Source organism: Anabrus simplex, chromosome 2 (genome assembly GCF_040414725.1).
Source record: "Anabrus simplex isolate iqAnaSimp1 chromosome 2, ASM4041472v1, whole genome shotgun sequence".
Lineage (NCBI taxonomy): Eukaryota > Metazoa > Arthropoda > Insecta > Orthoptera > Tettigoniidae > Anabrus > Anabrus simplex.
In genome coordinates this window covers 3,109,201-3,121,554 of record NC_090266.1, presented here as the reverse complement: position 1 = coordinate 3,121,554, position 12,354 = coordinate 3,109,201, and the positions used below count along the sequence as shown (strand labels likewise).

The 12,354-nt window shown below is 38.7% G+C and overlaps 1 protein-coding gene across 1 annotated transcript in view; it reads right to left on the bottom strand.

The window, feature by feature from the left end:
* LOC136863901 (dynein beta chain, ciliary-like) overlaps positions 1–12,354 on the bottom strand; it is a 5,220,903-nt gene that overhangs the window by 4,351,391 nt on the left and 857,158 nt on the right. The gene's annotated exons all lie outside the window — the stretch shown is intronic.

Genomic DNA, 12,354 nt, shown 5'->3' with positions numbered 1-12,354 from the left:
TTGACCCTGACTACAATGTAATTCAATGCTTCATAAAAAAACTGAGACAATTCTCGTCCTAATTCCTCCACCTGACAAATGTACCCATATCGTTCGCTCATTTTTAAGCCTAACAGACAGTACGTTGCATGCAATAGATTTCCTGACGAACAGTCCTATCCCACACTCGGCCTTTTCCTTTTCAACACCCGGCAAGTACACTGCATAATCTCCTGTCTCTTCATCTTTTTCTCCCTGTGACCGAAGATCAGTCATTCCTAACACATTGAGAAGCATCCCCCTTGCTCACACAGCCAGTTCTACCTTCTTTCTTCGATAAGCCACATTGATATCAACACCTCACCATCAAATTCCATTACTTTTCGCAAAAGTCTTTCCATTGATGGGATGCATTGTTGGATGCGCTTGTGAACGGTCGGCTGTTGAGAGAGCTCTTGAATTATTGTAGTGATAATGTAGTTCAAACCTATTGAAATTGTTTAATTTTGTGTGTGTGATCCATTTTGTGCTATTTATATATTGGTGTTATTGCTTGTTAGTAGATATTGGGTGTAGCGATATTTATTTGAATATTATAACAAATAATTCAGTTAGTGTTCGTAGATTAAGTTTTCTAGTTGGTGTAACTTGTTCCGAATTTAGGTTTAGGAAATACTTTCGGTAATAATATTAACTGTATTTTTTTTAAATATCTGTGGGTTCGTTGGTATAATACTTACAAAGGCAGATTATCATAAGGAGTTGTTACTCATTGTAACTTCCGCCACAACGTTTCCTGTATTTCGTATAGATCTCTTTGGTATAGATTTAATTCAAATTATCACAAAGGTAATAATTAATTAAATAACACTATGCGCCTGTAAACTTAGATTTTAAAAGCAGTTAAAGATAATACACGGCAATTTCACTAGAAAATAACGGTAACTTAACAGTTTTTTATTGTTGACGATTGTTGCTACATGCACATGCTAGTTGTGTAAACAAGTACAAAACTAGCTGATACATTTATTTCGATAAATTGTAGTCTAAATTCCCTGTATACTTTGTATTTTCCTCCTTCATTTATTCATCAAGTAAAGTTAATAATCAAATTTATATATCCCAGTAATATTGTAGTTAAAATACCCGGCGTAGAGCAATCTCTTATTTTCAGAATTTAAGGACACTTTTGTTCTCCGTCCCGCGTAGTTTGGGACAATAATAGTAATCCCCCAGCAGTAAAAATTCATACATCCACAATTCAGCTGAGAATTGTAGTGTAGATACGCTATATTTAGATAGCACCGTATCTTTCCTTCTATATTCGTGTGTAACTTTCGTGTGTATCTATTAGAGCTTAGTACTAACAATAATCTGTCTAAGCATTTAGCTTTGTTGGTAATCTTTGAGTACAGTAGTCCTTGCCGTTCCACACTTGCAATTTTCATTTCTTTTTATGCTTAGTAGTGACATACGCTACCAGTACAGTACTATACAGTAGTATACGAGTAATATCTTATTACAATTTAGCGTGCTTATTGCATTATTGTCAATTATTTGTGTAGTATAATAAAGGTGTCCGTAGAAACTTTCTTATAAAAATTATGTTGTTGTAATTGTAGTTAATTGTAATTAGGATAGGCTTAACTGTAGTTTAGAATGGTGTAATTATTCTGTATTCCTTTCGATATTCAGTAATTAACAGCAGTTTTATCGTGTTAGTGTGTTGTAGGATAACAATAGAGTACGACTAAGTAGTATTGTAGTGTAGTAGTATATTAATTACCTTATTGTCGTGTGACTTTTGAGTACTATCCCAGACAAGATTTCCTTCCGTTCATTTGTTTGCACATTACTTCCTGAATTTTTCGTCTTCTTTTCATTTTTCCCCAGTAAGGAATGGCTAAGGAGTGCAAGTGTAGGAACTGTGGGTGTGGGGAGGCATTGAGGGGTATGAGAGAGGAGTTGGAGCTGTTGAGGGAGATAATTAGGTTTCTCAACGAAGACAGGAAGGAAGATAGGCCTCCCTCAAACAATATACAGGTTACAGAAGGCGTAAAAGAGGGAGGGGAAGGAAAGGGGTGAATGGCAGAAGACAAGTAATCTTAAGTTCTAAGAGGAAGGAGATTATAGGCTAAGGGCTCTAATCGGGATCATAATTCAGGACAGGTGCCTGTGAGTAATTGGGACGAGTCACTCCAGTTAGAACAACGGAGGGAAGATGAGGAACAGGGAATTGTTGCTGAGATGTGTGGTAGTAGGAGGAAGGGGAAAGGTAGGAAACGGCAATGTGAAATAGAGGATAGGAAAAGACAGGTGGAACAGGATCGTGGGAAGTAGAAAACTTGAGAAGGAAGTAGCTTCGTAGCTATGAGGAAAGATAGGGCTGAACAGGAGGGGAGGAGATCAGATGAGGTTGGTAGGGTTGAGGCTCTGGTCATGGGGGATTCCATCGTTAGACATGTGGGGAAAGTCTGTGGAGGAAAGGGAACAAGGGTAGAGTGTTATCCAGGAATTAGGTTGAGGCATATGTTGAGGAAAGTAGAAGAGAAGGAGGAGGGGAAGGAGAAGGTGGTAGTGTTTCACGTTGGTACCAACAACGTAAGGCAAGCCGATATAAGTACCAACATAGTTGGAGATGTGTGGGATCTGGTAAATGCAGCACGGGAGAAGCTTAAGGACGCGGAGATTGTTATTAGTGGAATACTGTGTAGGAGGGATGCTGACTGAGGGTGATTAGGGATTTAAATGAGACTATGGAGTGGGTATGTGGGAAAATGGCAGTGAAAATTCTAGATACTAATGGGTGGGTAAGAGGTAGGGATATGCGCTCAGATAACCTTCACTTAAACCGCAGTGGTACGTATACGTTAGGTAATTTGTTTCGAAGTGTAATAGGGTGGTACTGTCGGGGAAGCGAGGGGGTCTAAGGAACGATGATAAGGGTACAGAGATCTGGAAGTCAAGTAGGGATGACATAAAAATGTCATTGTTGATCTGTAGAAGTATTGTAGAGAAAGGAATGGAATTTAGTAATTTAATACATATGTATTTACCAAATATTGAAATAGGAATCGAATCATGGCTTAGAAATGATATAATGGATGCAGAAATGTTCTCACGGAACTGGAGTGTGTATCGTAGATATAGGATAGAAATGGTGGCAGGGGGAGTATTCATTCTGGTGAAAGAAGAATTTGTAAGCTACGAAAAACTTAAAGACGACACACATGAAATTCTAGGGGTAAGGCTCATTTATAAATATAATAAGCAAATTAATATCCTTGGAGTGCAGAGACCTGGAAATGGTAGCGCTGACACTGATTCAGAATTATTTGATAAGATAAGCAGCTATGTGGGAAACGACATGGAAAGGAATGCTATTGTAGCAGGAGATCTGAATTTACCAAATGTCAATTGGGAAGGAAATGCGAACAACAGGAAACATGACCAACAAATGGCAGATAAGCTAATATGGAAAGGACAGCTGAGTCAGAAAGTGATGGAACCAACCAGAGGGAAAAATCCCCTTTATGTGGTGCTGATAAAACCAGATGAGCTTTATAGAGAAAAATGAGTAATACATGGCATTAGTAATCACGAAGCTGTTTCTGTCACAGCTGAAAATAAAAGTGATAGAAAGGAAAGTCATAAAAGTAGGACTATTAGGCAGTACCATATGGCTGATAAAGCAGGCATGGGCCAGTTTTTAAAAAGTAATTATTATCTGTTGAAAACGGTAAATGAAGTTGTAAACCGACTCTGGGATGGGTTTAAGCAATTGTTGAGGAATTTGAAAACAACTTTATGCCTTTAAAGATAGCAAGGAGTGATAAAAACCCACCTTATTATAATAGAGATTTAAAAAGACTAAAATCGAGGTGCAGACTGGAAAGAAATAGAGTTTGAAATGGCTGTGGAAGTAAGGAGAAATTGAAGGAACTTACTAGAAAATTGAATCTAGCAAAGAAGGCAGCTAAGGATAACATGATGGCAAGCATAATTGTCAGTCATGCACATTTTAGTGAAAAATGGGAGGGTATGTACAGGTATTTTAAGGCAGAAGCAGGTTCCACGAAGGACATTCCAGGAATAATTAATTAACAAGGGGAGTGTGTATGTGACGATCTTCAAAAGGCAGAAGAATTTATTCAGCAGTATGTAAAGATTGTTGGTTAAAAGGATAATGTCCAGATAAAGGAGGAAACTAATGCTAAAGAACTGTTAAAATTTACATTTGATAACAATGACACTTAAAACAAGATACAAAAGTTGAGAACTAGCAAAGCAGCTGGAATTGATAAGATTTTTGGGGATATACGAAGACAATGGTTTCCGATATAGTATCATATCTGATGTACTTATTTGATTATTGTTTGGTTGAAGGAGCTATACCAGATGAATGGAGAGTTGCTATTGTAGCCCCTGTGTATAAAGGAAGGGGTGATAGACATAAAGCTGAAAATTACAGGCCAGTAAGTTTGACATGCATTGTATGTAAGCTTTGGGAAGGCATTCTTCCTGATTATATTAGACATGATTGCGAAATTAATAAGTGGTTCGATAGAAGGCAATTCGGTTTTAGGAAAGGTTATTCCACTGAAGCTCAATTCGTAGGATTCCTGCAAGATATAGCAGATATCTTGGATTCAGGAGGTCAAATTGTCTGTATCGCAATGGACCTGTCTAAAACATTTGATAAGATGGATCATGGGAGACTACTTGCAAACATGAGTGCAATTGGACAAGACAAAAGCGTGACTGAATGAGCTGCTATATCTCTAGAAAAGAGATCTCAGAGGATTAGAGAAGGCGAAGCTTTATCTGACCCTCTAATTATTAGGAGCTGAATTCCTCAACGCAGTATTATAGGACCTTTATGCTTTCTGACATATATATATATGATATGGTTAAAGAAGTGGAATCAGAAGTAAGACCTTTTGCTGATGAAGTTATTCTGTATAGAATAAAAAATGATTTACAAGATTGTGAGCAACTGTAACTTGAACTCGATAATGTTGTAAGATGGACAGCATGCAATGGTATGTTGATAAACCGGGTTAAAAATCAAGTGGTGAGTTTCACAAATAAGGAAAGTCCTCTCAGTTTTAATTCGTGCGTTGATGAAAGTTCCTTTTGGGGATCGTTCTAAGTACTTAGGTGTTAATGTAAGGAAAGATCTTCGTTGTGGTAATCACATAAATGGGATTGTAAATAAAGGGTACAGATCTCTGCACATGGTTGTGAGGGTGTTTAGGGGTTGTAGTAAGGATGTAAAGGAGAGCGCACATAAGTCTCTGTTAAGACCCCAACTAGAGTATGGTTCTAATGTATCGGACCCTCACCAGGAATACTTGATTCAAGAACAGGAAAATCCAAAGAAAAGCAGCTCGATTTGTTCTGGGTGATTTCCGACAAAAGTGTAGCGTTACAAAAATTTTGCAAAGTTTGGGCTGGGAAGACTTGGGAGAAGAGACGAGCTGCTTGACTAAGTGGTATGTTCCGAGCTGTCAGTGGGAAGATGGCGTGGGAGGACATCACTTTTGATGCTGTCTTTAAAAGTAGGAAAGATCACAATATGAAGATAAAGTTGGAATTCAAGAGGACAAATTGGTGCAAATTTTCATTTATTAAGGGGAGTTAGGAATTGGAATAACTTACCAAGTGAGATGTTCAATAAATTTCCACTTTCTTTTAAATCATTTTAAAAATATTTACGAAAACAACAGATAGGGAATCATCCACCTGGGCGACCGCCCTAAAGGCAGATCAGTATTGATTGATTGATGGATGGATGGATGGATGGATGGATGGATGGATGGATGGATGGATGGATGGATGGATGGATGGATGGATGGATGGATGGATGGATGGATGGATGGATTGATTGATTGATTGATTGATTGATTGATTGATTGATTGATTGATTGATTGATTGATTGATTGATTGATTGATTGATTGATTGATTGATTGATTGATTGATTGATTGAGCCTGTCAAATGGGAGTGGGACTCCGTTGCTCCCATAGGCCCGAAGCTTTAAACTGTCTGATTGTCCTAGGTGAGAATTTCGTGAAGTAGTTTGCTACCGTACTTTCACATGATCCCTAAGATGATCTCTTCTCTAACAGTTTATGGACCACCGATGGATTGTATAGTCCTATACGCCTGAGCAGAAGGAGAGCCATGACTCAGAATGTGTCCGATATGCCCAATCCCATTCCATAGCAACTGGTATCGCGACACTCAGGACCGCTTTCTATGCCACCCAGCCGTTGCCCATGATTCACTGTCTAGGACGTGACTACAGTAACTTATATCATGATTATTTATCAACATTAATAATAATCATAATACAAATTAAATTAGTAACTCCCGTTGCAAAAGTTATAGGGTTGATTCAGTAGTTCGCCGGTCCCAAGCCCGGATAAAGAGGGGGAGACGTTATGAATGGCATTCGGTCGTAAATATCAGATCCGAGTACCAAACAACAGCCAGAATACATCTTGAGGCAACCTCTAGTGCTCTAAATCTTAGTTGTAGCTGTTTTTAGATCGACTAAGGTTTATCTACCCGTAACCATCAACGGTGGGATAAACAGCCAACAAGACTTCTACCCCACGTTTTATCTGTCATCGGATTCTAGGGGACCAAGAACATCATGCGGGAATGTGTCGGAGCTAAATGCAAGTAATTCATGAGAACCTTACCAAAAATAGGAAAAGTGAAGCAATTAAAAACTTGACATTCAAATTATAGCGTTGCAAGAAAGTCGATTTAGAGATCAAGATCAATTTGAATCAATTTGATTCTACAAAGGACTGCTAGCAGTAACTCCATCCAATGAACATCCACAATTTGGCACAGCATTCGCTCTCAGAATAAATATCACCGATTCAGTGCTAAATTTCACATCTCCTTCCTGAAAACGTCACTTCTTTCCCTGAAATCGGGAAAGAAGCATTTACTGTACCTGGCAATGATTTAATGATAAGCCACGACTCGTTATTTCGGAGAGTTTTAAGATATCCTTACCTGGAGCTGGGTCCACCTTACGACTGTGCTTGTTACAGTGAAGTTCTCTCCTTGTTGAACGGCGACTCAACCAGACCATGGAACCGCGATTCCTTATAGGCACAGTCGACCCATGGAAACGCGATCCCTGGCATTCAGCAACCAAACCATCGAACCACGATCCATTTTAAGCAGCAATGTTCGACGTTGATTCTAGAAAGTCTCGGCGCAGGGTAACCACTCACTGATTATGTTACGCGGGTGTCCACATTTAACTGTTCACGTAAATCACAGCACTTCGTATTCGTAACGTAATATTTGATTATAGGGTCAGCTCTGACTTAAAACCAGAACGTCAGTTTGGTAAAATAAGTTGCACTTATGTGGAAAGTTTTCGAATCTCTTCACTTGCGTGGTGTATTGCCACGAAACTGGAAAATAACACTTTTCATTTGCACTAATGACTGTACAGTTTATTAGTAACCACATCAGAAAGTATAGTGTCCGATGGAATAAATTTAACTTAGCATTATTCCTAAATGTTCTGTAATTAAATTAAATGTCTGCAGCGACGGAACAAGAGCACCTGTGAGATAAAGTGTCAATTAGCAAATCACAGTTCAAATGGAAATATCACTGTAATCACTGCATTATACACGAATGTCTAAAGCTAACTACGACTGCGCACGTGGCATTAAATGTCTATTCGCAAAGTACAATTCACTTGTAAGTACAATCAATCAATCAATCAATCAATCAATCAATCAATCAATCAATCAATCAATCAATCAATCAATCAATCAATCAATCAATCAATCAATCAATCAACCAATCAATCAATCAATCAATCAATCAATCAATCAATCAATCAATCACTACTGATCTGCATTTAGGGCAGTCCCCCAGGTGGCTGATTCCCTATCTGTTGTTTTCTTAGCCTTTTCTTAAATGATTGCAAAGAAATTGGAAATCTATTGAACATCTCCCTCAGTATGTTATTCCAATCCCTAACTCCCCTTCCTATAAACGAATATTTTCCCCAATTTATCCTCTTGAATTCCAGCTTTATCTTCACATTGTGATATTTCCTACTTTTAAAGACACCATCCAAACTTATTCGTCTACTGATGTCCTCCCACGCCATCTCCCCACTGACAGCTCGGAACATACCACTTAGTCAAGCAGCTCGTCTCCTTTCTCCCAAGTCTTCCCAGCCCAAACTTTGCAACATTTTTGTAACGCTACTCTCTTGTCGGAAATCACCCAGAACAAATCGAGCTGATTTTCTTTGGATTGTTTCCAGTTCCTGAATCAAGAAATCATGGTAAGGGTCCCATACACTGGAACCATACTCTAGTTGGGGTCTAACCAGAGACAAATATGCTCTCTCCTTTACATCCTTACTACAACCCCTAAATACTCTCATAACCAAGTGCAGAGATCTGTACCCTTTATTTACAATCATATTTATGTGATTACCCAGATGAAGATCTTTCCTTATATTTATACCTAGGTAGTTACAATGATCCCCACAGGGAACTTCCACCCCATCAAAGCAGTAATTAAAACTGAGAGGTTCTTTTTTATTTGTAAAACTCACAACCTGACTTTTATCCACATTTATCATCATACCATTGCCTACTGTCCATCTCACAACATTATCGAGGTCATTTTGCAGTTGCGCACAATCTTGTAACTTATTTATTACTCTGTACAGAATAACATCATCTGCGAAAAGCCTTATCTCTGATTCCACTTCTTTACATATATCATTGATATATATGAGAAAACATAAAGGTCCAATAATACTGCCTTGAGGAATTCCCCTCTTAATTATTACATCAAAAATACAATTTGTCAGGAAATGAAGAGGCATCTTCCACGCCCTAATATGACCAAAACTAAAACTCCTAAGCCTCCAGAGATGGCATCGGGAATCAAGGATAACATTAATACAGATACCTTAAATGAGGGAGAATCACAAATTTTCAAGAAGCCCATAAATTGAAACGAGAAAATATCCTTATCTCAAGAAACAGATGAAGACCAAGGGGTAGTATACGTTACTACTCTCGCTCCAACGGGAGAGGAGGAAATACACGGTACCATTATCACAAGAGAGGATGAACAGAGACCGTCTTACCAAAGTCACATACCGAAGGAAACGCGGGAACAGCGAGACAATTACTGGAACCAAGGAACCGGAACCAAATAGTCTTCGAGCTGGAGAACGAAGAGCCTGGCTGTATGTCGGGCACGTACATCATTCGATGAAGAGGGAAGACCTGATAGCCCACATAAATCAATGTGGTATCACAGGGCAAATAGAATGTGAGCAACTTGAATCAGTGAGCTCAACAAAGCATACAAAATTGGTATTCCTTTTGACAAAAAAGAGCTGATAGAAAAATCCGACGCTTGGCCAAAGGGTATCATAGTAAGACGTTATATTTTTCGGAAATGGAGATGGGAAAGAAGTAGAGCATAGCGCAAAGAATGAGAGTGACACAATTAAGCTCTTAACAGGGAATGTAGAAGGTTTGACGACATTGCCAAATATAATAGGGACGCAGGAGCGATACTCCAATAATAGCCAAAGTGACGCATCAGACGACCCCATAAGCTTAATGTTATGGAACGTAGAGGGCCTAAGAAGCGCCCTAAATTAAATGCCAGTGAATATTATAGACACGGACAGAGTAATACTAGTAGAGACGTTCTTAACAGATCCATTATCAATACAAGGATACTACACAACACACAGTCTGGCACTGCAAGGGGCAAAAGGACGACCCAGTGGAGGAATATCTTGCTTCGTAAAACCGGAACTAACTCCAATGAGAACTATATACAGAACACCGCACCTTTTGCTGGTCAAAACCACGTTTACATCATTGATATGTGCATACTTTCAGCCAGATACCCAAGAAGACATCATAATAGACTCACTAAAAGAAGCAGTAAACATTATAGGAAAGAATGAACCTCTCATTGTAGCAGGTGATCTAAACTGTCGCATAGACGTACCAAATCAGGAAACACAACTGGTGAAAGAATACCTAGAATCTGAAGGACTCGTGCTAGTAAACAAGCCAACGGAACCAACGTACATCTGTCACAACGGACAAAGTATCATAGATCTTGTCTTCGTAAACCATAAAGTTACTGTGAAATCTCTCCAAGTTATGGATGATTCACCAACGATCCCTATCAGAAAACATCTACCTATCAAGATGACTGTAACAGTGAAACACTTTGAACCGAAGAGCCAACAGGTGAAGACTAAATACAAAAGAATAACCAATCTAACAGCCTTCCAGGGAATCGCTCCAACATTGGAAATTATTCAAAACGACATAACCTAAGGCAACATTAATGAGGCAACCCAGGAGATAGAAAAGGTAATACGAATGGGAATGTTAAAGATTGAGGACAGGACGAGGAAAGCAAAATCAGGGTTTGATCGAGAATGCTATATTCTTCTGAAAGATACTCTTATAGCTCTCCACAAAGCAAGGCGCTCACACGAAGAAAGCGAATTACATATCTACGCGATGAAGAGAAGAATATATAAGGCTTTATTAAAAGAAAAAAGAGAAAAACATATAGATGAAGAAGGAGAGAAACTCGTCGAAGAGGCAAAAGTAAATCCGTTTATAGCTCTAAAACCAAGAAAGCCGCACTTCCCTCATGATATTGCCATAGAAGACTGGGAAGAACGTTTTAGGAATGTACTGAACACGGACAACTTATCTGTAACTACAGTAGATAATATCGTACATAGAGAACAAAAACTCTTTCAGGACTTCACCGAAGAGGAAGTAAAAAATTCCATAAGGGACTTGAAGGCTAAGAAAGCTGCAGGAATTGATGGCATTTTCAACGAACAGATACAAACTACAGAAAATATACTACTAACAACGTGGACATCGCTCTTCAATAAGTGCGTGGAAATGAACGAAATTCTCGACACCTGGCGACACTCAATGATGAAGATCTTATATAAAGGAAAACGAAACACGAGTTGCCTTAGAAAGCAATATCTTTAAACTCTTTACCAGGTTACTAACAACGAGGCTGATAGAATCTGATTGACGACATAACGGATACCCTCAGACATCCAAAAGGGAAACTTTACGCGATCTTCGTAGACTACAACAAAGCGTTCGACCTAGTGGACAGAGAAAAGCTACTGAACAAACTGGGAAACATAATAGGATATATGAATCCTTTAATGAACATCATTAGGACCATTCTTGCTTATAATTACATCTCTGTAAACGATAACGTCTCTATCTCGAATCCCATAACGCAGATGAACGGAGTACTACAGGGGGATCCAATGACCCCATACTCTTCAATATAGCGGTCTCAGACCTAATACCCACTATAAGGATCAAAGGCGACGAGGTACATATATGCATGTATGCAGATGACATGGTACTCATATCAAAAACACACGAAAAATTACAGGCTGCTTTCAACAAGCTGAACATTTGGGCAGAGGACAATAAATTCAGAATTAATCGACAAAAGACGGTACAGATGATCTTCCGCAAGGGAGGCAGAACAGCATTAAAAGAGAAAATTCAGTATGAAAATGGAGGAGAAACTATGCCAATAGCAAACAACTTTAAATATTTGGGCATTACATTACAGACGTCAGGAACTACTTATACCAGACACATAAAGGACAGAGTGGCTGCGGCCGTAATAGCAATGAATGACATCTTGATCTTACGCAAATTTTCGGTTGAAGTCGCTATGAAATTGTTCCATGCAAAAATATCTCCGATTATGACGTATGGACTAGAATTGATATGGGAACATCTCACTAAAGGAAATATTCGAGACATTGCAAGTGTAAAAGCAATCTACATGAAAAATGTATTATGTTTGTCCAAATTCACTCCTTCAAGACTATGTTACGAGCTGACAAGAGAACTCTTCTATACAGAAGAACTACGTCACAAACTAATATTGCCGTCTACAGATGCATTCAACCGGTTACAAACAGAGCTGCAAACCAAGAAGGGAGATATATGGGAAACATTTTACACCACAGAGGCTATGACCAGTACGGATTGGATGAAGGCAAACTATGAACTCAGGCACATAGTGACGAGATTAGCAACACACAGTTTTTATCATCGTGTGTGTGCAAAAAAAACTGTTCACACTCCGAGAAAGGAATGTATATGTATACTTTGCGAGAAAACTTGCGACTTATAACATGTGGTGGCGTGTACTAAAAGACAGATGGGACTAACCTAATTCTGTTTGATGTAATTAGTCATGTAAACTTATTTTAATGGCCATTGGCTGCAGTAAAATCTTTATTATAAAGCTTCACCTACTTTA